Source organism: Apis laboriosa, unplaced genomic scaffold (assembly GCF_014066325.1).
Source record: "Apis laboriosa isolate Shangri-la unplaced genomic scaffold, ASM1406632v1 scaffold42_cov153, whole genome shotgun sequence".
NCBI classification, from domain to species: Eukaryota; Metazoa; Arthropoda; class Insecta; order Hymenoptera; family Apidae; genus Apis; species Apis laboriosa.
Window position 1 is genome coordinate 145,404 of NW_025223257.1, and position 26,704 is coordinate 172,107.

Below are 26,704 nucleotides of genomic sequence, written 5' to 3' on the forward strand. Positions count from 1 at the left end.
TTTTTTTTTTTTTTGTACGACGCGATAATTCAATCGAGAAACCGAAGGATTTATAGTCTTGACGAATCTCTACGCTTCCGACGTATCATCGATTCCGACGGTGTTGGAAAAAGAGGGGGATGATATGGGGTTAGGGGAGGAGGGGCTATAAATAAGAGTACGCGTCATGCGACGATAATTCGTCTTCGCTTGCTCGACACCTCGGGCTATCCCCCCCCCCCTCTCTTTTAAAATTATTATCGGCCTGGAAGAGTCGATGAAAAAAACCTCGAAATTCTGTGCGGTGTGCGGTGTCGAAGGAGCGGGATGAAAAGGGCTTCCGGGTAGAGACGGAGGGAGAGAAACAAAAAGAGAAACAAGCCCGATGGAGAAAGAGGAGCGTTGGATGGGGGAGACAAGCGGAGGAGTCGAAAAATCAGCTTGCCTCGTTAAATCCTGGCCTGGGAGGACGGAATGACGGAGCTTGTCCCTCTTTCGAATAAATATATATCGGCTCGCTAAATATTTATGAACTCGTGAATAACCACGAATCTGAAAATCGATCTCGTCGATTCGATGGCATTACTTGGTATTACAATTTTACCAAGGTATCGTAGAAAAAAAGAAGCTGCCATTATATATAACTTAAAACTTCGACATTTTATGAAGTTTGAATTAACGTCGCTTTAACATCCGATTACTATACGTACGTATTCCTGTTAATTGATCGCGATCGATCTTCACCACAAAAATCGATCATGTTAACCTCGTGATCCAAACCTTTGGAAACGTGAATCGTGGATATATATTTAAAACTTCGCTTTAACATCCGATTCGATTACTATACGTACGTATTCCTGTTAATTGATCGCGATCGATTTTCACCACAAAAATCATCTTAACCTCATGATCCAAATCTTTGGAAAAGTGAATCGTGGATATAAACTTAAAACTTCGCTTTAATATCCAATTACTATACGTACGTATTTTTGTTAATTGATCGTGATCTTCATCACAAAAATCATCTTAACCTCGTGATCCAAATCTTTGGAAACGTGAATCGTGGATATATATTTAAAACTTCGCTTTAATATCTGATTACTATACGTACATATTTTTGTTAATTGATCGTGATCTTCATCACAAAAATCGATCATTTTAATCTCGTGATCCAAATCTTTGGAAAAGTAAATCGTGGATATATGCTTAAAACTTCGACATTTTGCGTATCGAATTAACATCGCTTTAACATCCAATCCGATTACTATACGTACGTATTCCTGTTAATTGATCGCGATCGATTTTCACCACAAAAATCATCTTAACCTCGTGATCCAAATCTTTGGAAAAGTGAATCATGGATATATACCTACGTATTTTTGTTAATTGATCGCGATCTTTACCATAAAAATCGATCATTTTAACCTCGTGGTCCAAATCTTTGGAAACGTGAATCGTGGATATATACTTAAAACTTCGCTTTAATATCCAATTGCTATACGTACGTATTTTTGTTAATTGATCGCGATCTTCACCACAAAAATCATTTTAACCTCATGGTCCAAACCTTTGGAACGTAAATCGTGGATATATGCTTAAAACTTTGACATTTTGCGTATCGAATTAATGTCGCTTTAACATCCGATCTGATTACTATACGTACGTGTTAATTGACCGCGATCGATCTTCACCACAACAATCGATCGTGATCCAAAGCTTTGAAAACGTGAATCGTGGATAAAAGGCGGGAAAGCAAGAGGCATCGTCCCCGCCGGCAATCGTGGACCGGTGTCGTAATCAATGTTGTGATACGACGTTAAGCGGGCATCAAGTGGGTTGGCAGAGACCCCTGGCCGAGCGCGCGGAACCGGGAATAGCATCAGAAACGAACCCACCCTCTCCCCCGTGTATGGAACAGGAGATGGGGCGGCGGGATAGAGCGCGGGGGTTTGGGTAACCAACTCGTGAAATTCAATTACCGAGTCCGCGGGGGTGGCCCTTGCCGAGAAACGTGCGAGAGAGGGTGGAGGCCGAGGGAGGGGAGGGGGAATGCACGTCGGGAGACGGGGGACGGAGGGTTGGAGGTGAAAAGGGAGGAAGGATTTGAGTGACAGCCGAGAAGGAGAAGCTGCCTGACGCGGGCCTAACTCTCGCCTATCTAACGTCGAATCTTACACCCCTCCTTCACCCCTCCCCGTCCCCTTCCCCCTCCTCGAGTAAGAATCGAGAAACCAACCCCGAGAAAGGGGAGATAGCAAAATTGAAATTGTACCTACCGATATATAGTATACGTACGGCGGCGTCCCATTCGATTCGGATGAAATGATTTCTGTGGAGAGAAAGGGAGAAGGGAGGGAATCTAGGGGCACGAGATCCGAAAATTTGTAGAGGATTTTTATTTTATTCGTACGGGATGATTAAAATTACGGCGAGGATAAAAGCGTGTCGAGATTACGTTTCCTTTCTTCGAACTTTGTGAGACGGAGAGATATATCCATGCGCAAAAGTCCGTTCTTCGAGATATTTCAAGATTTTCGCCACAAATAGTTCTAAGAAGACGAATATATATATATATCGAATTAACGGATATTAGGCGAAAATATATGCGTGGAATCGTGGACGATTACCGATAAGACGAGAGGGCGTAGGTGCAAAGGAAAACGGGATGAGTCAGGTCTCCATGACTGGCCTGCTAGAAACCATGGCTCGCGTCGCATCGGTTTCATCCTCGGCCGAGCAATGATCATTCTCTCCCCATGGTGGACGTGCGGGACTGACAGACTGGAGGCTTCGCGTTCATTAGCTAGCTATTCAGTTCAACGGGCCAACTGGCGAGGGTGGATTCTGACTCCGGTGGCTGTTGGAATGTCCGACATGTTACTCTATCCTCGCACATAATTACACCAAGCCTTCGCAGCCTCCGTGAGTCCGCCCTTGCGCCACCGTTCACCTTTCCTCTCCCCCATCCCCCCTCCTCCCCCGCTCCCCGGGAATAAAATCACAGCCTTCCGGCGGCAGATCCGTCCAGCATCTGCTTTAACACCATCGTTCAAAGCTTTGGAAATAGTTTACGGTTACCGCCACGGTGAATCGATTTTCTCTCGATTTTTTGGATTCTTAGATTTATTTCATTAGAGATACGCGTGTGGGGGAAATTCAGGTTTTCCATCGTTCGAAAAATAATTTCGAATCGATTGAAAAAAAATCATAGGATTTGTTTTTCTTCGACGAGTGTAAGGGAATCGTGTGAACGAATTATATGTAAACGAAGACGGAACGGATTATTGTGTTATTAAACAGGATAATCGGTGGAATGTGTGTTCTTACGTTTTTGCGTAATAAGATTATCTCGACATAGGTAAACACGAAGCGAGAAATTCGAAGAAGCGTAATATAAACTGTTACGATCGATGGTAGTTCGCGATTTCAGCTCAGCGATTAAACGCGATACCGTGATTCTGAATCCTCGTGCAAAAGTTTTTCCCTTTTATTTTTTTCGCGTATTATTTTCTTTTTCATTTCGCTGACCCAAGCTGACGGGAGGAAGGAAGGATAAAGAGGGCGCGCTACTTACAAGGGTCCGGTGACGAGGAAGAGGGCTGCCGCCACATTGTCTGCCGATTCTTCGAGGATGACTGGTCGTATTGAAAAACCGGAATCCCGAGGAGCGCTAATGTGGCATAACACGGAGGCTGTGTCTAAATCTCTCTTTAAAAAAAAAAAAAAAAAAAAAGATCCGAGCGTTTTCTTCCCCAAACCACGCGATCCCCGCACGTATACGTAGGAAATCGATTCGCTAATTAAAAAATCGCGTGATTGAACGAGTAGGGGGGAAATCGCGAGATATACATCTTCTCGCGATATTAATTTCGGATCAAAGAAGCAGGGAGGAGAATGTTGTTCGATCGATACTTTGGAATATTTTCTTCGAATTATTTCCCCGGATTTTTCCCCGGAGCTCACGAGAATCAATCGGAACACTCGAACGACCCATGATCCCATCGGTGGATCCCGCTACCGCGAACTCGAAGGACCCTCGTACGTCAACCGCAATCGTCCCAATAAAAATATTTCCTCCCCTGGCATGGAACGTGGATTTTTCTTCGCGAAGAAAAGGATCGAGGAAGAAATAGCTTCTACCTCGAAAATATTTCCCTGTGCAATAGGGGACATTTTCGATTTTTCCATCCTCCTTCCTTTCCATCCTTAAAAAATATCCATACTCCCTCGTTTTTTTTCCCCAAATATCTATCTGCTAATATCGATCCGATTATTTCGATTATGCTCGAAAATACGAGGGAATTAAGATCGGTTTTACGGTTCGTACGATCGAAAGATCGGATCGGAGCAAATTCGGTTGGGGGGAGGAGGAGGAGGAGGAGGCGTAGAAACGCGAGTAAAAAAATATTTTTTTCACCGGTGCTCTAATAGAGGCGCGTGACGATGCAGTATCCGCGACCTTTCCGTTCACCTTCCTCTCCGCTCCCTCGTACGGATCTCCTCCTCCTCCTCCGTAAGAGGAGATTAGTGAGTTAGGCTCGTGCGTTTATCCATCCACGACTCGACACGAGTCGCGAACGGGCAAAGAGAGAAAGACGGTGGGAGGAGGAGCGTTCCTCCTAGCTAGATAATTACGATCTGTGGCGTACGTCTGTTTCTAGAGAGAAGCCTTTGGCCAGGGTGAAGCCGCTTACACGCCCATTTAACCAACGGGCGTGGCGGTAATTTATTTCGACAACCGGCGTGTTTTTCGCACCTCTCGAGCTGGATGTTCACTTCCGGAGAACGTGTTTCTAATTCTTTTAATCCCCTCCCAACAGAGGTGAGAATACAATCGCGCGCCAACACTTTTTCACAAGAAATTTCAACTCCGACGAGCAAACAAAGTACGATCTATTTTCCAAAAAAAGAAAAAGAGAGAGAGAGAGAGAAAGAAAGAGTGAGAAGATGACGTCTCGAAGAATCGGCCCACTCTTCGACTATAAAAAAGAATATCGACAAAAAATGGAAGAGTGTCACCTTCTCCGAAATTGGCGCGAAAACGAGGGCGCAGGGAGCCGCGCCACGGGGTTACCACTACGGTCGAATCGCCGTGAGAAAACGAATATCTCGTTCACCTCCGGTACCTGCACGTGCTATCCAATAGGGCAAACTTTGACGCACACAGCGTACCCACATTGTTGTTGGGATGTGTGTGCGGGTGGTGCAGACTCGCGCGGGGTTCAGGAAGGATCCGTCGGGTTGTCGTGGCGTGGCACAGAAGGTTGTTGCAGCGGATGGGCCCGACACAAGGAATCCGGCCTACAAAAGATTCCGCCGCGGACCGGCCACCTCCACAACCACCACCACTCTTCCCTCCATTCATTCGCCCTCGACTCAATGTAGATTTTTCCCATAGGTAAGGCTGCGGATCGAGAAGGTGAGCGTGTCGTGGTAAGAGGGGGTGGGCCCCATCGAGGAGAAGGGCCCAGGTACACGTCCGGAAATCTCTACTTACTCGAGAGACATTCAATGCTTCTCTTCTCCACCCCCTCTCTTCTCCCTCCTTTTCTTCTTCTCCGCGTCTTCTCTTTCTCTCTCTTCCTTCCTTCCGTGGTCCGTGCCCCTGCTTGTTCCTCTCGCTCTCGCCCTCTCCCGCGAGGGCCTATACAGCCCCTACTTTTGTGTAGTTATTACCAGGCGCACGGATCACGGCCGAATCGCAAGCTAGGGATCTACGCGCTCCTCCAGATAGATCTCCTCTACCTAATACTTATCCGTCCCGTCGCCCACTCCTACTCTCCAACTCTCCCTCGAGGGGGTCGACGCTTTTGCGAGAACCCTTTTTTTTTNTTTTTTTTTTTTTTTTTTTTTTTTTTGATCGATCGATTTCCACCGGGGTACCGGTCGCGCACGCTTTTTTCTTTCTTTCGATTCCAAAGGAATTCCTCTTTGTTGGCGGTGGGGAGGGCTCGAGAGATCACCCGGATCGATCGATCTCCTCGAGATAACGCTTCCATTCCATTCTTTGTTTCGCGGTTTCTCCACCAAGCCCTCCGATCTCTCCGCCCTTTAACCCTCTTTTAGGATCGTACGGATGCTGGGACAGAGTTAGATGGAGGTAGGAACGAAATACTGGTTGTTTTATATGTAAACTCGTGTCGCGAGTTTCTTATTCGCGATTTTTTCGAAGATCAAATTCATTCTCACTGAACGGTTCAAATTAAACACCTCGGATCGATTAAAGTTAATTATTTATGGGTGATAGTTTCGAACGAAAGTTTAAACGATAAAAGAGATTTATCGAGCTACATTTATTCTTTCTTTTCGCGCCTCTGGATGAAGCTCTATTCACTCTCTTCTCTTCGAAATTCGAATCATGGAATTTTTATCATGGAATATATTCTTTAACGGAATCGGAGAATAAACACTTCCCTTGGAATGTAGGTTTGGGTTTAATTTTTTTTTTCGAATAAGAAACGTGGCCGACAGGAAGGAAAAATTTCCTTCGGAATCGTGGCATGTGGATCACGGATCGGAAGAAAGAAATCGTGAGAAGCGATCTCGTTTTCCAGGACGACAGGGGTTCGCTTCAAAAGATCCCGTTTCCGTTCCTCGAGTCCAGTCCTCTTCCTTCGCGTCGGTGTGTATTTTGACGAAGGGTGCACACCCCTCGCCACGGTCCATTTTGATTCGCGATTACGAGGAGAGAAGGAGAAGGGACCCACCCCCCTCCTCGGACCGAAGGGCGAGGAAACTACGATGGACAGATAATGACGGTGTACACCAGAGAGGGTTGGCCAAATTCATCGTCTATGGAACTGTTTAATTTGTCCTTTGTACCCCTCCTTCCGCTGTATCAATGTCGTTGATCTCGCGACTCGATCAGACGAGGACCGATCCCTCGACTCGATAAGGAAAGGGGTCTGCGATAATTTAAGGGTGTTAATGACGGACGAGAAAAGAAAATTTCAGATGGATGAACATGATTTCTTTCTCGATTTTCTTGCTTCTCGTCGAGAAGGAACGATCCGAGGAGAACTTTTTCATGGATCGCGCGGTAATCGATTATCTCTCCCGTATCTCGCGTATATTTTTTCATCGCCCGAGAGTATATTTTTCTTGCGTTCTCCTGCTTGTTTATCCGTGTCACGAGAATCCGTCTTAAGTCAACCGTGACAACCGCCTTCGAGGAAATCATCCGTCATAAATTATCATCAGTTGAAAAAAAAAAAAAAAAAAAAAAAAGAAGTGTATACCAGGAGACATCTGACGCGAAACGAATTTTTTCCAGATCTTTGCTTTTCTTCCAATTTATTATACGAACGGATGCGCCACTTTTACGAAAGATTCGAGGAATAGTTTTTAATCAAATATTCATACACGCGATATTTAATTACTGTTCACGCTAGCTGGCTCACAATTCTCGATAACAATTCAAATTCATCGAACGTCCCTGAAACAAATCTCGCAAATATCTCGCCATAATTTTGTCATAAATATATATATATGTATAAAACGCACGTTCGATTTACACGGTACAGCTAATATTTAAAGAGGGACGGACAGGACAGAGCAGAAACAAGGCCATCCTCTTCCTAATTGGTCCATTCCGGGTAATTAATGGGCCGTTAATTAACGCCGACAGATGCATCATCAACATCCTCCTCGCGCAGGTGCTCCATTCTCTCATGCCCTTTGCTCCCAATCTCCTGCCATCTTTGTTTCTCTCGAGGCCAGTTTTTCTCCCGAGGTAACGAGAATGATTTATCAAAACTCGTGGTCTACGCGGTCTAAACCTCTCCCTCTCTCTCTCTGTCTCTCTCTCTCTCTCTCTCTCTCCCTCCCCCCTTCCAAAAGAGATTCTAAATATTTTCGAATATAGAGGGAGGGGGATTGAACTCGTTGCAGGGGTCGAATGCACGAAGAGCAAGCATTTCCGCGAGCAACTTCTTAGGCAATCGGATCGGGCACAAATCTCGAGTACTTATTCTTGTTCGAAAAGGAAACTTCACCTGCCATTGAACGTGTACCGATCTCTCCTCCTCACCTGTTGCGTATTGTTGCACTCTCGAGGCAACCCGATTTGCACGGTGAATGCACTTACGGCCGTCTATCGAGGACCTCGTATGAAAAACGCGGTCTCGCAGCCTCGCAGGCTTTTCCCAAAAAAAAGAAAGAGAGAGAGAGGGAGAGAGAGAAGGAAGGAAAGAAAGAAAGAAGAAGAGAGAAGGAGGGTCGAACTCGCGCGCGCGTGTACGCGTGCGTCCTTTTCATCGCGAATTCTATTCATACCGACGAACTTCATAGAAACGCGCCACCGATTGTTCGGCCGCCTCTTGATCTTGATTCCCACCCGGTCCAAGTCAACTTGCCTCGTCGATCTTTTTATTGGAAACGCGTTCGAATAACGCCTATGGCTTTTCGTTCTTTTCACGCTTCCTTTGGGGTGGATCATCGTTTAAGGGGAAATAAAATGGGATCTGTTTAAGGTATCTAGCGGTTAAAGGGAGAACTTAATAGACGTTTTTTTTTTTTTTTTTTTTTTTTATTTCGAATATTCTCATATAGACAGGTTTTATTTATCGGCAAGGTATTTGCATAGATCATTCCGACGTGTAACGTGTAAACGTGTTATGCGCGTTTTGGCTCTCGTCCTTTTTTTGCCTCGTTCCAAAAAATAAATTCTATTTTCTAATAATTATAATTTATAGGCTAAACAAAGTGTTCGAATCTTCGTTCTTTTCGCATCAGTGTCGAATTAATAATTTCGAAAGATAAAGAAACTGTTATATATTATGGAATATATTTATTGAAATAAATAACAAATTAAATAGAATTTGAATTCACAATGCTTCACAATCTGTACAAACAATTTTTTAAATAGCTCGAGTTTTAAACAAAGTGGACGATTAGGATACGCGGGCAACATGCTCCAAAATGCTCGTGGGATTAATTTTTAATTTTGAGAAATCCCCGTATCGATTCCGCATCGTTGCACGCAAATCGAATTCTGGAAGTGCATCGATACCCGTGAAAATTGGAACGACGAGCTTATAAACATTGGACGTGCCGCGCTCTGTGTCCCCCTAATCTCGTCTGCCGCCACCCTTCCGGCGGCAGAACCCTCTCGCGTTGACAATTACCCCGCGTTTTACGCTTGATTTGGCAAACAACCGCGCGGGGCCGATCTCGAGGAACGCGAGGAACCGTTTCTCTTCCGCGCTCTCGATGAATTATTGCCGAGGAAAGTTTCTCCGTCCCTCCCTCACGAATCTCGAGCGTGGATGGTGCCGTTTCAACTTTCCCCTCCCAACGATTCCTCCAACTTTTCCACGGAACTCGGGCGGAAAGGTGCGTTGCGCGCGACTCGGGAGGTTTGCACGAGGTTTTCAAGTTCAGGCGAACCGATTCCTTTCAAGAATTGTTGAAGGAAACTCCTCGAGGACGTTGGATCGAGGGGGATGCAGATTCTTCGAGAGTTTTTTCGAAATCGGGAAGAAGAAACTTTGTTTTTTTTTCCTTTTAATAAATGAAAAAACTTCGTTCGATAGATTCGAAAAAAAAAAAATAGCAGCAGGAAGAGCGTTAAAAAGGGGATCTTTTTGCTTAAAAATCGGCGAATTACCTGGTGGAATTTTAGAGAAAGAGGAGGGATGGGTATTTTAGTGAAAGATGGCGCGACGCTGTCTGGTCCGTTTTTCGCTCAGGTAAACGGATGCTGGGTGTGCCAGGTGTTGACCTGGTCGGGGCGAAAAATATATAAATTATCCTTGGGGAGTTCGAGGAACACCCCGGGGTGAAAATTTACGAGCCAATTAATCGTAATATCGACGGGTCGGCGACGCGTTCACGACTACCGCTCCGCTGCTGCCTCGCCACGTTGTTTCTCTTTTTCCGAGGCGAGATCGGAGATAACGTCTCCGCTCGTTGTCTCAATTCGACACACCAGACGGACGCGTCTCGATTGTCTCGTGAAAAAAGAAAGAAAAAAAAAAAGAACACGCATGGATTTCCTTCCGTCCAAGACGCGTGCAAATATTGGTCACAAAAATGGTCGAGAAGTGAATGGAGGATCGATCTCGATGACAAATTTTCGAGTGAAACGCCCAAAACTCGTCGTCCAAATTTATTCTTCTCGCGAAATTCCATCGTAACACTTTCCCCCGTCCACCGTTCTCGGCTTCAACAAGAGAATTCCAAGGATAGTTCTTCGAATTTTTTCGCGACACTATCAACGCGAGAGATCTTACGATTAATCGATACTCCGGAATTTCGCGTGCCCTATTCCCGATGGATAAAAAAGAAGAGGGAGAGGAAGGAAGAGAATCGAGAGAGGATGGCTCTCTCTCTCTCTCTCGAAAAAACCCGTAAAATCGCAAGTAAAACGAAGGCGTAAGAAGAGAGACCGGCCTTCACAGCCGTGAAATTCGGCGGTCGAGACACCTGCAAACCGATCTCTCGGTTCGAACGACCGGGCCAGGCCATGATTTATGCCTTCAGCAGGTGGAAAGACGACAGGGGAAGGAGAGGGAAGGTAAGGCTGGCAAGGAGGAACTGAACCGAGAGAGCGAGGCAGAGAGGAGGTCGAGGAAGCACGCGGTTTTTCGAAAGTGCGCGGCGAGCGGCCTTTGTTGGCGGGATTTTGCGATTCGCTAGGCCATTTCGAATATTCCCCGGGTTCCGTGGAGATCCTCGCGTCTCCTAATAGGCTTTTCCCTTGGTCGAGATTCGTCCTTCGTGAAAATCTTGGAAGAGAAGGTGTATCGGTGGATGTTGGCTCGCGGCTCGAACCAGCCATTCCTCGCCCTTCTCTCTCTCTCTCTCTTTCTCTTTCTCTCTCTTTCTATCTCGTTCGAGCGAGATCCAAGTAAGTAAGAAAGTAAGAAAGCAAGCAAGCAAGTAAGTAAGTACGTGGAACACGAGATCCGACGGGATAATACGGTTTACCGGGATCGCGCGATCCTTTCGTCATAAAGAAGATCCCTGAAAAAACATTCTCCCTTGAATGCTTCTCGAGGTGGCGCCTTTGTTTGCTCGCTTGTCCTAAAAACGCAGAACTGTTGTTTTTATAAAAGGGATACCGTCTTCTAGATGTTATTCGGAACGGTATTACACAGTTTCAATAGGAAATGCTCGATTCGACGGATATACAATATATTTTTCTAATACCTCTCCCTTTTTTTAATTTTTTTTTTTCATTATATATACAAAATATATATATATATATATATATATATATTCGCAAACTAGTTTAATTTTTCGCGATTTATTTCGTTCGTCACAAATATATACATACGATAAAATCATATAAGAAATGGTCGTTTGAAATCGACAAAGTATTTGTTATTATACAAACCTTTATTATTACGACGCGAATTATCGAAACATTGTGTATCTCTCGGTCTCGAGCGTCGTGTTATTAAACAGAAACACTCGTAACAGTATTCGAGGAATTGTAATATTTATAAACTGTACGCGATTCTATACGATTTTCGAGCGTCGAGCGTCGAAACTCTCTCGAAACTCGTCGAACGTAAATTCGTTTAGGCATATTCCCGAATCCCGTATACCGATGATCCGTCGAGTCCCGAGTATTATCGGATAGTTTGCGTCGCATCCCGATCGTCGCCATTCATCTCCATCGTTTGCCCGTCCAACTATGGAAAAACAGTGGCAAAAGAGTGATCACCTGTTGCTAGGGAATAAAATAATCGGCGGACAGTGCGTCACATGGGGAATTATTTTCGTTATATTCCGCCCCGAATATATACATACATATATAGCAGTATCGGCGGATAAAATTTTTCGACGTACGGACGCGCATTCGTATCGGCGATTACATTATTACACGATATATATGTATATACGTATATATATATATATATATATATATATACACACATACGTATACACGCGCGTGATTTTCCGTGTACGATAAATCATGGACGCAGGCGAATCGAGGGAGGGGAGGGGAAGGGAGAGGCGACGGTGGTGGAAAAAACGAGAACGCGTCGAAACGCGGGGGATAAACGATCCGTTGAAAATTATACCGGCATATTCGACCGGGTATCAACCCGCGCTTTTATTGTCCCGAAATGTCTGGCGCATCGATCAAAATCCTGTGCAAAGCATCGCATTACTATATCCCGATACGAATCGAATAACCGTCGGATGATAAAAGGGCGGCTTTTAAAAAATTGGTGTAAATTGTGTCCGGAGAATTTGGAATTGTCGGCAAATTGTCGGAATAATTAAGAAGAAAAGGAAGAAAAAAAGAAAATTAATAAATCGACGAAGAGAGAAGTTTCGTGGCGCGTGGGAAAAGAGGGTGTCCTGCAAGAGTTAATGAGCATAATCCCTGTCACTCTGACGAGCTGAGATTAGAAGAGATCCCATCCGGACGACGAAGCACGGGATCGTGCCACCTGTGTCCTGGGTGCCGGGTGGTGGTGTCCTGCGGCGTGGCACACCTATTCAAAACCGAGGAGGAGAAGAAAAAGAGAGAGAAAGAGAGAGAGAGAGAGAGAGAGAGAGAGAGAGAGAGGGCGGCTGTTCTCTCCGTACACGAGAGGCTGTTTGCCAAGGAACAGCGCGGAACCGGTGGATGGTGGCAGAAAGAGAGGAGGCAGAGTCGCGCGAGTAAGAATAACCGCTTGGCAAACAAAGGGTCCACCGCGATAACGAACCTGTCGACGCGGGCCTCGAACTCGTTCCGAACTCGTTTCCGTTCTCCTGGGTGGGGAGAAAAATCGTTAACTCGTTGCACTAGGGTTGCAACGCTTGCAGACGCGCGATCATGCTTCGCAGATTTTTTTCGGCCGCTGCGAAATCCACCGGATTTTTTCGTAGCTCAGATCAAGATGGACAGACAATCTTGGGAAGAGGAAGGGAATTTCTTTCTCGAGGATTCGAGGAGGAGAATATTCGGGGAATTTGGGATTGAAAGGAAAATAATTTTCTTCGGATTATAGGTGATAATAAATCAAGTTTTTTTTATTCGCGTGAATAACGAATACAGAAGAGAATTTGTATACAATTTTTATCGGTACAACTCGTGTCGTCTGTTCGCGTGTTTATTGAACGTGCATATTTTCAAGATCGTACAATCCGATAGATCTTGAACACGAGATTGTCCACGCGGCGTTTTGCGGTGTTCTCTTTCGGTAGGGACGAAATTCGAGGAGCCGTTTCTCCCACGATTATTTCCTCGCTCCGGAGGCGGGCTCGAATAGCACGGTCCAGAGATGTCCTTTCGAGATGACCGCTGCGAGATCGTGAATGAAATTCCTGGCCGCCATTCAGCTCGACCTCGTCTTCCTACGAGATCATCGATAATACTTCTCGTATTTATTCCCGTGTCGTCAACTTTTTTCTTTTTCCTTTTTCCTTTTCCTCCTCCTCCTCTCATTCCGCTTTGCAAAATTTTCTCCCAAGGAGATTCGAACTTGTGTACTGCTTCCAAAAAAGATCCTTTAAAATTTCAAAAAAAAAAAAAAAGAAAAGATATTAGATTCGGACAACAGATTTTATACGATCTTTTTACATTTACATAGAGAATTTTTGAACGAAATCGATGGAAAAATCCATCGGAATTTAAACAAATCTTGAAAAATTGTCAACGATCTCGCGTTAATCGTAAATTCCATCCCGAAACTGGAATATTTCCCGGTATTTTGGCGATCAGGTAGCAGCCCGGCTCCCATTCACAGCTTCCCACAGGCTCTCGCAGTTTCCACGAAACGGCTTTCCACGCGCGGCGAAGAAAAGGGCTTTTGCAGCGGTTGTGTGAAATCGGTGAAAATATCGGATCGCCTTCGTTTCCACCGTCTTTGTCTCATCGGGCTCCTTTTTTTTGCCGGAATAACGAGCGAGCGGGCAAAATCGGGAGCGCTGTTGGATCATCCTCGTCGGATCCAGGGGTCGTCGAACCGAGAGGAGGGTGAATCCCTCGAATTAAGGACGAAGAACAACGGAGAGGCGAGGAGAGGAAGAAGAAGAAGAAGAAGAAGAAGAGGAAGCCGTGAAAAAAGAGAAGAGGAGAAAAATATAAAAAATAAAATAAAAGTGAAACGATTTCGGTAGCGGTATCGTATTACTACTTTTTCCCCCTCGTACCCTGAAATTACCTGGAGTCGCAAGGCGATTCCTACGCCCCTGTTCGATGGCCGGGGGTGAAAAGGACGGAAGGAGAGAGACAAGGGAGGACGTGCGATCGGTCGACAGCTATACCGAGAAGAAGGATGTCTCTGGAAGGGTGCCACTACGCTCAATCGTAACTCGTTAACACGGCCATTGAACGAACGGCGGATGAAACGGCCACGATTCTTGTCTGGCTGAAAGAAAAAAAAAAAAAAAAAGAAAGAAAAAGAAAAAAGAAATAGGAAGAAAGAAAGAAAAAATAAAGTAAAATAAAATAGGCGAAAGGTAAACAATTTTCTGGTCGATTCAAGAACCACGTGATTTCCATTGTGAGAGAGAGGAGGAACTAGATAATAGTAGAGGAACGGATTATCGAGAAACAGGGGTAGTAGTAATCCTTTATTTTATCCTTCTTTCTCTTTCATTCCTTCTTTCTGTTTCATTATTCCCGTTTCATTATTCCGTGAAACGGGAGAGGAGGGGAAATCGATAGAGAGGTTAAGGAGATCGCGGATAGATAGATCTCGTTGGGGTGGGAGCGGAGGGAGCGCGATCAATTCCCAATTTGTCTTTCACTTTTGACGGGACGGAATTCCTGGCCGGATTATCGAAAGTGTCGAATGAAAGGGCTCGGCCACAGAGGCATTACCGAGTCGAGAGGAGAGTCTATTGAAGGACAGCGGTGTCTCGATTGCAAGTTCAACGATTCCGGTGTATCGACCGGTCCTTAATGGCCGGTCCAATGGTAAATGGATCCAAACAGTGGCTAATCTCTGTGCCTGCCTCTTATGAATCGGCGCGCTGGAAGCCACCCCTCTCCTCTCGCGTCATTGAATTCCGGCTGAAACGGGAATCTGAGAATCCATCGGCGCAATACATCGTGATCAATCGGTAACGCTCGAAACAATTTCGAAAAGGGATCGAACTTGGTGATCAATATTTTTTTAAAACGTTGCTTCGTTCTGCTTCGTGAATAAAATTGTTCCATAATAAAAATTGCGGATGAGATTAAAAAAAAAAAGAATAAAGAAGTGATTAACTCGGACGACGAGAGAGAGAGAAAAAAAAGTATAGGAGAGGAGAAAGGAATAAAAAAGAAGAGAGTTGAAGGGAGGAGAAAAAAAGAGCGGAACGCAGGGGCGAGCAACGCCCCCGTCCGCCGACGTATCGCGTTCTCCAAGAGCAGATGTTCCCCAGTTCTACCGAGTTTCGGCACGGGCTGATTGACAGTTGAATAGTCTTGGCCGAGACTACCTGGGGACTCGTGGTGTCCTTACGTCCTTCTTCCAGGCTGCATGTAAGTAATCGTTAGTCGGTGTAATATGCCAAACCGTTAGCCCTCATCGAGGCCTTGTTACCTGTTTATCGAAGAACCTATATATTCTTGGTCATAAACTAAACGGTCCAATAATCCCTGTACATCAGTTATAGAATAACTGCTCTCCAGTTCGTCATAATTCTTCATTCTCAACATTTGCGTACAGAAGAACGGTAATAAAATTTTAAGCTGCTTCGTAAAGCTTGTTCGATGGTACGACGGAAAATGGAAGGTCGTAGAGGGAAACTTTCTATTTCGAAGGATTAACTTCGTGAATCATCGTGGTCACGATGCATATTTAGAAGAATTAGAATTTCGGATTTAGTGACACGACTCTCTGTTCCTTCTTTCGAAGGAGCGCGCTAATGTTTGACGAATGGAAAGATACTCGATCGGAGGCCGGTTATTATCCGTGGCGATTCGACACGTCGAGGCGATTTCCTTTGTTCCGAGGAACACCGACGATAAACTGACATAATCGAAGGGTCGATGTTCGGCTGGCTTACGATATGTCTGAGAGCTCATCGGACTGCAGGGCGCTCGATATGCGATAACCGATAAGCCGCCAAGTGCACCCGGTGTCACTGGATATACGGACATCGCGATATCTCTATCTTTTCTCGCGATCAATTGCAACGTTGGTAAACGTCCTTATCTCGCACTTGGATCCCTGCCTCCTGTATACATATACGTATATAATATCTATCTCTATCGATTGCGTTTAAAATTTCCATGCGAAATCCCGGCTTTACACGCGCCGAAACGATGAGAAACGGATGGGGCCACCACCGAACGCATCGAGAGAGAATTTTCATTATTACGATTATCCTCTGGCGCGGATAAAAAAGAAGAAGGAAAAAAAAGGAACTATTTTCTCCACGAGAATCCCTCTCTTTCTTTCTTCCTCTCCCCATCCCCCCTTTCCGAGATAAACCAACGTCGACGATTTACGGAAAAAAGAAGAAGAAAAAGAGAAAGAAAAAAAAGGAATAGGATATAAAGAGTGTAGGTACGACGCCTTTGAGGAAGTCTCCTCCAGCGAAAGGCGTGCAGAATTCAGGACACGAGAACGTGGCAAGAAACTCGGGCAAAAATCTTCGAGCGCCGATGCAAAAATACTTGTATATAGGGGGTGGAAGGGAGGGTGGGCGAGAGAGAGAGTGGATACACGTGAGCCTTGGAGAGGAGAGGAGAGGACGTTTAACGTGGATGGCCTCGGGGGTATAGTAGACGTTGCTCGGCGATAGCAATGTCACGGTGGCCACCGGAAATAGCCGGTACTATCAGCCACCCCGCCGGAAGAAGCGCCGTCACCGCAGAAAGAGTTCCAATCTTCTATTCAGCACGTTCTTCTTCGCCCTCCTCCTCCGCCCACCGTATTCTTCCTCTCTCTTTCTCTCTCTCTCTCTTTCTTCTCTTTTCCGTCGTGTCCACCCCTCGCCCCCTCTATGCACAGAGGTCTCAGTGTGTTGGGCCGATACAACGTCTCGACGAGAATGGACCGGAGCCGTTTCCACCCCAAAAAGAAGGACGAAAGGGGTGGCAGAAGATGGCCGGAAGCACGAAAGAAAGCAGATGCCCCCACAACCCCGACTTATCTACGCTACCCCCTATCCTGTTCTTCTTTTTCTTCTTTCTCCTCCTGCTTCCTCACACCCTCTCCCACCCCCTTCGCCACCTTCTTTTCTCCCGTCGAATATTTCCGTAGCGGATCGGAGTGGCCCAAGGATCGTTGCGTTGCTTGTTGCTACACTCTTCGAAGAAAAGCGAGGAGCACCCTTTGAATTAACTCGCGATTTATTATACCTTTATCGAAGATTAGAATTCGAGAAACGTTTGATCGAAAACCACCCTCCCCGATATAACCATTTCCCATTTCGCTACGTTCCTTCGAACCTTGGAAGGTTCCTCCGAACCTTGGGCTCCGCGTTTAATATTTGTATTCATTTGGCGGGGTGAATAGGGGTCGGTTGACAGGGAAGAACGATTAAGATTAAAATCGTTTCGGGACGGGATTAATTCGATACGCGAGGAGGACGCGATGGAAGGCGAGAAGGGAGGAGGCGTGGAGGCGCGACTTTTTTTTTTTTTTTTCGTTTTCCAGCAAACCCATTCCCGGTGGTGGTAAGTAGCCGAGCTACTAGCTGGAAGCTGCGGGGTGATACATCATGGGGTGTCAACGAGTGTCCCCGCTGCTGTAATCTCGCATCCATCAACCCCTCCGCAGGACGAAGGGACGTCCGTCCTTACGACGTTTCCCTGATCGATGTCCACGAAGCAACCTCGATGCCTCACCTACGACGACCTTTGCACGAATTTCTCCCCGTCTCTTCTCTTTCTCTTTCTCCCTCTTCGTCAAGGATCAATCGGTTTTTCTCGCAGGACTCGATTTTCATTTATCTTTTCCTATCTGAAGGCTCGCATCGTCATCGTGACACCCTTGCTTCTTCCTCGGTGTGTCCTCTGACCCCTTTCCATCTTGATTCTCCTATTACCAATGGATATTTCCTATCTGGACGGATTCTATGAATTTTTTGATAAATTGTATACCAAATGTCGTATTCGTGTAATTGTTCCCAGATGTTTAAAGTATGGAAATAAAGGGAGAGTAATAAAGTAATAAATCATAATTTCTCGAAGGATTTTAAGGAAAAAAGATAGAAAAATCATTTAAATAAATATTGTAGAATATTTTGCGATGGTAGACGGTAATTAAAGATAGAAATTTAGTGGTTAGTTGTAGACGAAATACGACACGATTAAGTGATCTATAACCACCATAATCGTTACGATGACTTATCGTAAAAACGATGTTCTTTCCCGCGTTAAAGAGGTGATTCTATTACCTGCAATAAACCGGAATGGTCGTCAATCGTTGCAGTGAGTAATAAAATTTGTCAGTTTATTTTAGTTAGAGGTCAGGTATAAAGAAAACAATGAACAAAATGGAAGGAATAGATAAACGATTTACACCTGCCTACAAGTCGACTCGAACATTATTAATTGCCATTCTATAAAATTAGAATTACGGTTATAGGTAAAAAAGGATTATATCTCTTCGCCCATAAATATCTATCATATTGTTGATATATTGACTTGAATGATTGAATTGCCTGATATTTTTCTCGTTCATTCACGGATAATCTTCTTACCATTCGATAATCCCTTTGTCTCCGTTTTAACTTTCTCACCTCCGTGATTATCAACTAGCATAATAATTAACTACAACGAAACTAGGAAAAGAAAAAAAAAAAGTGGGGAAACTCGTTTCGCGATTTTATCATCGAAATACGGGAATAAAATTCGTTTCTTTCGTTTATTCAACTCCGACCCGTGCCTCTGATCTCCGGTTATTTAAACAATTAATTCAAACGATTAATTCAACCTGTTGTACGAAACAATGGCGGAAAACGAGCAGAAAAATCCGACGATCCTTCAGAGATAATTATTTTTCAACGAGCGTTAGAAGCGTTTGTTATATAATATCGCTTCGGCCGACTTGTCGAAACTTCTCTTCTCCTCCCCTCCCCTCCCCCTTTTTTCTCGATTCGCCCGGAAAATATTAGCGAACAACGTATTATTTTTGAGGCTAGGCGGAAAGGGTTGGGGAAAAAAGAGAGAGAGAGAGAGAGAGAATAAGAGAATAAGGAAAAGGGGAAACAAATTTTTCGGCGCAGCAACGACGACGTCCGGGTGGTTCCCTATTTTATTTCCACCTCGCAACTACTCGACGTACCACGAAATTATTAAAGTGGTAGACCGTTCAAGCATCGCACAAGTGGCGCGCACGGGCGGGCCGAGTTTTTCACCGGTGCTTGGCCAAAAAATTCGGCGCGTATTACCCGAAAAGCCGACGGCGCAGGCGCCATTTTCGCCCACGCCGCTTGACCCTGAATTATTCAAGAACTCGAAGACCCGACGAGGACTTCATAAAAATTGCAGCCACCGTGATTGCCGTGGGTTTCGCTGTGCTGAAAGATAGACGAAGAGAAAAGAGAACTCCTCCTCGACGAAGGCGACGAAGACGAGGAGGAGAAGGAGGAGGGGGACGAAGAGGCACGCGAGATCTCGCGCCACGCTAAGTAAAAGGGTGGAAGAAGAAGAGAGAGAGAGAAAGAGAGAGAGAGAGAGAGAGAGAGAAGGAGAGAGAGTTTTTCAAATTTAGCCCTGGCCTCTGATGATCGACGCCATCTTCCTTCATTCACCGACCGCCTTCTTTTTAACGTAGGGCCGGTGGTGTGCGTGCGAAATAGGGCGATTAAGTATGTCGAGGGATGCCTACGTGAAACAAGCCTTGTCTATAATTCAACGATAAACAGGGACCGGGCAAACATTCGAGAGAGGTTTGAAAGCGTGTTTGTTTGCACGACGTGAACGAAGAGAACGAAGGCCTCGATAAATACGATATCAACGTCGTCGCAACAACGAAACTTGCTTCGAGTGCAACGTATTTTCAGGGAAGGAACGTCGTTCGTTATCGTCGATTCTTCGCCTCGATGGTTAGTCGCAGATTTTTCGGAAAACTCGAAAAAACGTAAAAAGTTTCGGGGTCCGAGAAACGACACAATCGATCAGTCGAAATCCCCCTCGTGTCACCAACCCCTTAAACCCCGCAATCCCACCCACACGATATGTAAAGGGTGTGTTTAGAATCTAACTAAGGGGGTTTTAGAGTAGCGATTCGTAACAGTCGCCGTTACGTACACGGTATAATGCGGAAATCGTGTCGCGTTTGCGGAAGTCGCCGACGCAGGATAAATATATTCCCTCCGATCAAGGAATTCCTGCTGTGTTTCTCGTCGCATTTTCTTACGAGCAAAAAATATCTCGAAAATATCCTGCTTCTAATGATTTTATAATTAAAAAAGAGATTTTTAATTTTTTAATTTAGAAATCCAATTTCCCTTCAATTATTATTTCCTCGATAATCGATGTTATTTCAATAACAACGCTTATTTCCCTTACTTACGAACGAATAATAAATTCCTTCGAGCAAACACCGAAGATATTTTTAGAGTTTAGAAAGTTTAACGTTGAATAATGTTGCTCCCTTGGGAAAAAGGGAGAAGGAAAGGGGGTGGTTGTGGCCCTCCACTGCGCTCCCCCACGGGTAATAAAACGGCAATTTAATTCATACACTTGATAAAGCTGGCCAAGTTTGGGAAGCTGGCGAAAGTCAAACGAACAGAAGGGCTTATTTTGCAAATCATCACCCCGCGGTAATAAAGTTTCACGAGTCGAGACGAAGACCGCAAGAGAACAAAGATGAACCTGAACACCCTTTCGACGTTATTGTCGCCATAAATCTTCCCTTCCGCTCTATTACCTTTTCGAATTATTTTTTCTTTTCTTTTCTTTTTTTTTTTTTTTTTTTTTGAACAATTAAAACAAAACTTCCTTCCTCGAAAGCAATTAAATTAATCCCGCCCGATAAAGATGAATCGTTCAGATTTATTTGTCGTTAAATGCGCGAAATGGAGGACGTTTAGAGCGCGATTCTCGATGATTTGAAACGATCATAAATCAGCGAGGACGAGTATCTCGCGCAAATTGAGAACCCATGGCAACGGGTCCGGCTGGGCCGCTTCGCACAGGGGTTGAAACGAAGGTGAAGGGGGTTTTTCAGGGGTGCTCGCAGGGTGGTTAGTGGCATTCATCGCGATGCAGATGGCTTCCACCCCTCACGCCGCCTCGACGGAGAGAGGAACACGAGGAAACGAGAGGGAGACAGGGGTTGGATGCTGCGCGTATACGCACTTTTTCCCGCGTCTCTCTACCTTCTCTTCTCCTCTTTCCTACCTTTTTCACCCTCTTTCATCCACTCTCCACAATCCTTCGCTCTCTTCTTGTTTCTACTTTATCCTCTTTACCCCTTTTTCATTCTCCTCTTTCTTCTCAATTCTCCTCTCGTTTTTTCCTTGGCCTTGCAATTTCGCGTAATATGCGCTTACATTCGGCCCTTCGGCCCCTCTATATCATTTCCTCTCTTTCTCGCTATTGTCATCCACGGAAGAATTCATTTTTTCGCAAAAAAAAGAAAGAAAGAAAGAAAACAAAGGGATCAAAGAAGGAAAAAGCAAAATTGATTAGATGATTCTTGCCATTTCTAAATGGTAAATTATCACGGATTCGTTATTTGAGAGATCGATCTAATTGCACATTCATACTTCAAGAAAGTATCGTAGAACGATAAAGAAAAATTCAGGCGATTCTTCTCAATGGCACTTGATCCAAAATTGTAAAAATTGCGGAGAAGTTTGCGCGTCACGCTTAGGGAATTTCGGCTTATCAACAGGTAAACGAGTACAACCCCCCCTCCCCCCTCCGCGCCTCTATTTTCGCTCGATGGAAAGTCGAACAATGATCACGGCGTTCGTCTTACACGCACGATTTCTCCTAGGTCACAACACCACCCGATCTCGAACAAACGAGACGCCTCGGATTTAATCCTCGTTTACTTGCAAGGACTCGATCTCCTACCCTCCGCAACGAAGCATCGTCTTCTCGTGAGTATATATGTATATATATATATATATACATCCTCCATACCAGATAGAGCTCCCCTGTATTTACCTGTCACCTCGATGACGATTCTGACAAGGGTATCTACCCTTCGACGTATATACCCTTCGTCCTTGACGCGATTCGAGCCCAAGAGTCGTGCGCCATCGAGGTCCCTGGATCGTCCTCGTCCTCCGTGAATCGTGCCAAACTCGTCCAAAAGAGCGGCCGCACGTTGCGCGCATTGTGCTCGCAAGAGCAGCAATTTATTGTGTATTTGAAATTATGCAGTCGAGTGGCTGCCGTCTGCCTCCGAGATGGCTACTTTGCACGTCGATTCCTTCCCTTTCTCTCTTCCTCCTTCTCTTCCCTCCCATCCCCCTCCCCCCCCCCCTTCTTGTGTACATAAAATATAATATAGTAGCAAGATTTAGACGTTATCGGTTAGCCGGTAGTCGTCGACAATCGACGATTAAACCGAGGAGAATTTAAATGTGAAGGGAAAAGGAGAAGGAGTGGGGGGAATACGAAGGAGGATATTGACGAAAGCATCAATCTCGAGATATATATTAGAGTGAGCGGGGCAGCCCCGCTCCGCGTAAATCGGCGTGGAACGATCAGCGGCGCGGCTGCGAAAAAAGGAGCAAATCGAGAGGTAATTATTTATCATCGATCTCGGTCGGCGCGCTCATTAGCGCGCTGCCGTGCACGCGGCTCGCTAAATTATTTTCCCCCTCTCCCTCTCCCTCTCCCTCTCCCTCCCGCCTCCCTCCTCCCCTCCCCTCCCCCGCTGCTGGCCCGCCTCTCTAAGGCAGCCGAGGAGGGAATCGTAACATTTTTCACGAAGATTAATCGAGTCGACAAACGGGTTCGATCGTTGAATAATCAATCGAGGCGAGGTGGCGCGTTTAAATAAATCGAGCACCGGCCGATTCCTCCGCTACCCGATTTGCATATCCAGGAACGTGTCACGACGCACCAAGAGAGAGAGAGACTCACTCATTCCTCTCCTCCTCCTCCTCCTCCTCCCTTCCCCCTCCCCCTCCCTATCATTTTTTTATTTTTATTTTTATTTTTTTTTTTCCTTCTTTCTTTTTCTTTTCTTCCAGAGAGGCAGTGCTAGAGCTGAGATCCCCGATTGTCATGAAAATTCTCTGGCTGGGGAACGTGTGTGACGCGCCAATGACGTGCTCGAAACGGGGGCACGGGCTTAGAAAAATGGAGGGGATTCGAGAAATTGGCATAAATGAGATTGATACGACTTTAAGTTGCTCGACTTGAATCGATCGTGAGCAAGATGAGAAGAGAGAGAGAGAGAGGGAGAGAGAGAGAGAGAAAGAGGGGGAAAAAAAAATAAGAGAGAAAGTGGTGGATCCTTGGGCCACCTCTTTCGAGCTACTCGTCACGCCACTTTGCGCGCCCTGAACAGACAGGAGCAAAGAGCAGAGGAGAGAGTTCGGCAAGGTACGCCCATGCCGTTGACCGACGCGATGCTCACCTTCCATTATGACAACGCCATGGAACGTGTTTTGCGGATAATGACGATGGAACGAGAACTCCTGGTGGTGGCTGCTCCACGCCGGATCTGCAATTTCAACTGGGGATGGCTGTAAGTGTCTACCAAGAGCCCTAGGACGAATTTTTTAGTCGTTACGTATAAATTCTTTTTTTTTCGCGTTTCTTTTAAATATTGTAAATTGTAATTTATTTGTAACGCGAAATATTTAACACATTGCGGACCGATAGTTTTATCAGCTTTATTTTCGAGTATGTTTCGATAAATATTTTTACTGGCAAACGAAATTGAAAACTCGAGAATTCTCGTACTCTGTCTGCAAATGTGTTAAACGTTTCGTGAAACTTTTAACTGGTATAATTTGGCGAGAAAATCGTACAACGATCTATCACGGCTCGTTGTAAAGGGTAAAGCTTCTACTTTTACATTCCTCGATTAAATTTTTATCGAGGAATGAAAAATTGATAAATTTTATAAGTTTTATAATATTATATAGTTTAAACAATTATTTTTGCTAAGTTTAAACAATATAATTTCTTTTCATTCGATAAATTTGTAAAAGAAAGCTTCCCGTTTACAATGATCCCTGAAATATTTATAAGTTTGATTTTTTATCGCCATTTTATCGCATATTTGAATTAAATGTGTGCAATCAGTAGTATGTATGCATTTATTCATTGTATTATATTCTTTTAGTAAATACTTGTATGTTTAATGTGTGCTTAATATTTATAATGCATATTTAGGAAAAAAACAAACGTTTTTTTTATTATTTCTTTAACAATTTCTATGTACATTTCTTGATAATTCTCTAATATTGCATTATCATATATTAAGCACACACTAAACAATTATTATATTATATTATAAATTTGTACAACTCCAAAATATAAAAAAAATTGTCGAGTCAGTTGTTAATTAAAAAATATGTAACTTTAATTGTAAATTATATTCAATAAATGTTATTTTTCAATAAATAAATGTATTTTATCTTTAAAAAACACTTATTCCTAAACCTACATTTTTTCCAATCCTTAGATTTAAGTAAATTGTTAAAAAATGATTGAAGAAAGGAAAAAATGAAGAAAGAAAAATTCATAAGATAAGTATATAAAAGGTAAGTATAAGGTAAGTATAAGGTAAGTATAATTTTGTTAAAAAATTGTTAAAAAATTCATTAAATTCTTGGAATTATCAAAATTCATAAAATAGAATAAAAGTTTTGGCGGAAAACTTGATTTTGTAACAGGAGAATATAAGTTGACAGCAGGTCTTGGAGTGTTTATTTACATTTTCAATGTTTATTTACATTCTCGGTCTGTTTATTTACATTTTCAATGTTTATTTACATTCTCGGTTTGTTTATTTACATTCTGCAATGTTTATTTACAAAAATTTTCGAAAATTTAATGAATTCTGGGCCCGGGAATTGAAATTTCGGTTTGTTTACAAACTTTGGAATGTTTATTTACATTTTTCAATGTTTATTTACATTTTTCAATGTTTATTTACATTCTGCAATGTTTATTTACAAAAATTTTCGAAAATTTGATGAATTTTGGGCCCGGGAGTTGAAATTTCGGTTTGTTTACAAACTTTGGAGTGTTTATTTACATTTTGCAATGTTTATTTACATTCTCGGTTTGTTTATTTACATTTTCAATGTTTATTTACATTCTGCAATGTTTATTTACAAAAATTTTCGAAATTTTAAAGAATTCTGGCCCCGGGAGTTGAAATTTCGGTTTGTTTACAAACATTGGAGTGTTTATTTACATTTTTCAATGTTTATTTACATTCTCGGTTTGTTTATTTACATTTTCAATGTTTATTTACATTCTGGGTTTGTTTATTTACATTCTGCAATGTTTATTTACAAAAATTTTCGAAAATTTTCAAATATTTGTAAAATACTTACCTTTACTTACCTTTCTATACTTACCTTATTTTAAAGATGATTTTTCAGCAAAAAAACGTTTTTTTCAACATTTTTTTAAACATTTTACTTAAATCTAATTATAAGAATATAAATATACTTGCCTATTTTATGCTTACGTGATTTTTGAACATGGAGTAAAAAGTTTTAGCCAAAAATTCGATTTTTTAACAGGAGAATATAAGTTGATAGGAGGTCGATCGAGTTTCGGCAAATTCATTCTTGGAAATGAAAAAAAATGCTAAAAAATTGGAAAATTTAGGAATTTTGGGATTGGGAAAATAAATAAAAACTATGGTTTGTTCGCAAAAATTAGTGTCTTTATTTATATTTTAATTTTTTACATTTACATTTACATTTATCTATATTATTATTAATGTTTATTTATAAAAATTTTCGAAAGTTTTAAAAAATTAGTTGTAAAATACTTCTGCTTGCCTTAATGTACTTCTTCCATTTTGAAGATGATTTTTCTGCAACAAAAAATTTTTTTAAACATTTTATTCAAATCTAATTATAAAATATACTGTATTTACTTATTTTGTACTTAGTACACGCGTAGAAAAATCCTCCTGCAACACATAAAAGTAAAGATGAGTAAAATGGTTAAAGGTGATGATAATCGTGTAAGATTTTCTGTACAGTATATGATTATAAAGAAGGTATAATTGAAATATGAAATGATTTTATTTTTCCAAATAATAATTTGAGATATCGATAGAAATCAGAAGTTTCTATCGAAATCTAAAAATTTTTTTTTTTAAATTTTTTATCCAATTAAGGAAAAAAGGAAATAGATCGATCAAGGAAAATTTCTCGTATCGTAGGATTCTTGGAAAGGAGGGGGGGGGGGGGGGAAGCGTGGTTATAGATGGTGAAAGAGAAGGGTGACGGTGCGGAATCTGGGAGCGGCGATTGTAGAACAAGTAATAAAATAATTTTAACGACCCGCTTGAATTATACCCGCGGTACAAATAATAATATCTGGCCGGCACGCATCCCCGCAATAAATATCGAGCCGGGAGGGGGAACCGCCCTCTTCGCCCTTCGTGGCCGGTTTCTATCCACCGCTCGTTTCCGAACCCTCGTCTTCACGGTCTACCTCGAAGACTCACCTCAACTATGTAGAGCAAAACTATGGGACCCGGTTGTACCGATGGAGGGAGTGGAGAGGGGAGAGGGGAGAGGGGAGAGGGAAGGGGAGGGGAGAGGGAAGGGAGGGGGGGGAGGGGGCTTGCGAAAAACGAGGCCTGACCCCCGCCAGGGGCTCTCAACTTCCTGCTCGTGATGCGAGAGAAACGTGGGAATCACGTTCGAATCGTGTCGTTACAGG

General features: G+C 43.5%; 1 protein-coding gene across 16 annotated transcripts in view; it reads left to right on the forward strand.

The window, feature by feature from the left end:
* LOC122716132 (transcription factor Sox-2) overlaps positions 1-26,704 on the forward strand; it is a 270,718-nt gene that overhangs the window by 142,706 nt on the left and 101,308 nt on the right. For 6 of the 16 annotated variants that reach the window (XR_006346949.1, XR_006346955.1, XR_006346962.1 and 3 more), the window contains one exon: positions 23,029-23,972. The exons of 6 other annotated variants lie outside the window; for them this stretch is intronic. The gene's annotated coding sequence lies outside the window, so the exon portion shown is untranslated. 4 more of the 16 variants (XR_006346953.1, XR_006346958.1, XR_006346952.1 and 1 more) reach the window with 3 other exon arrangements.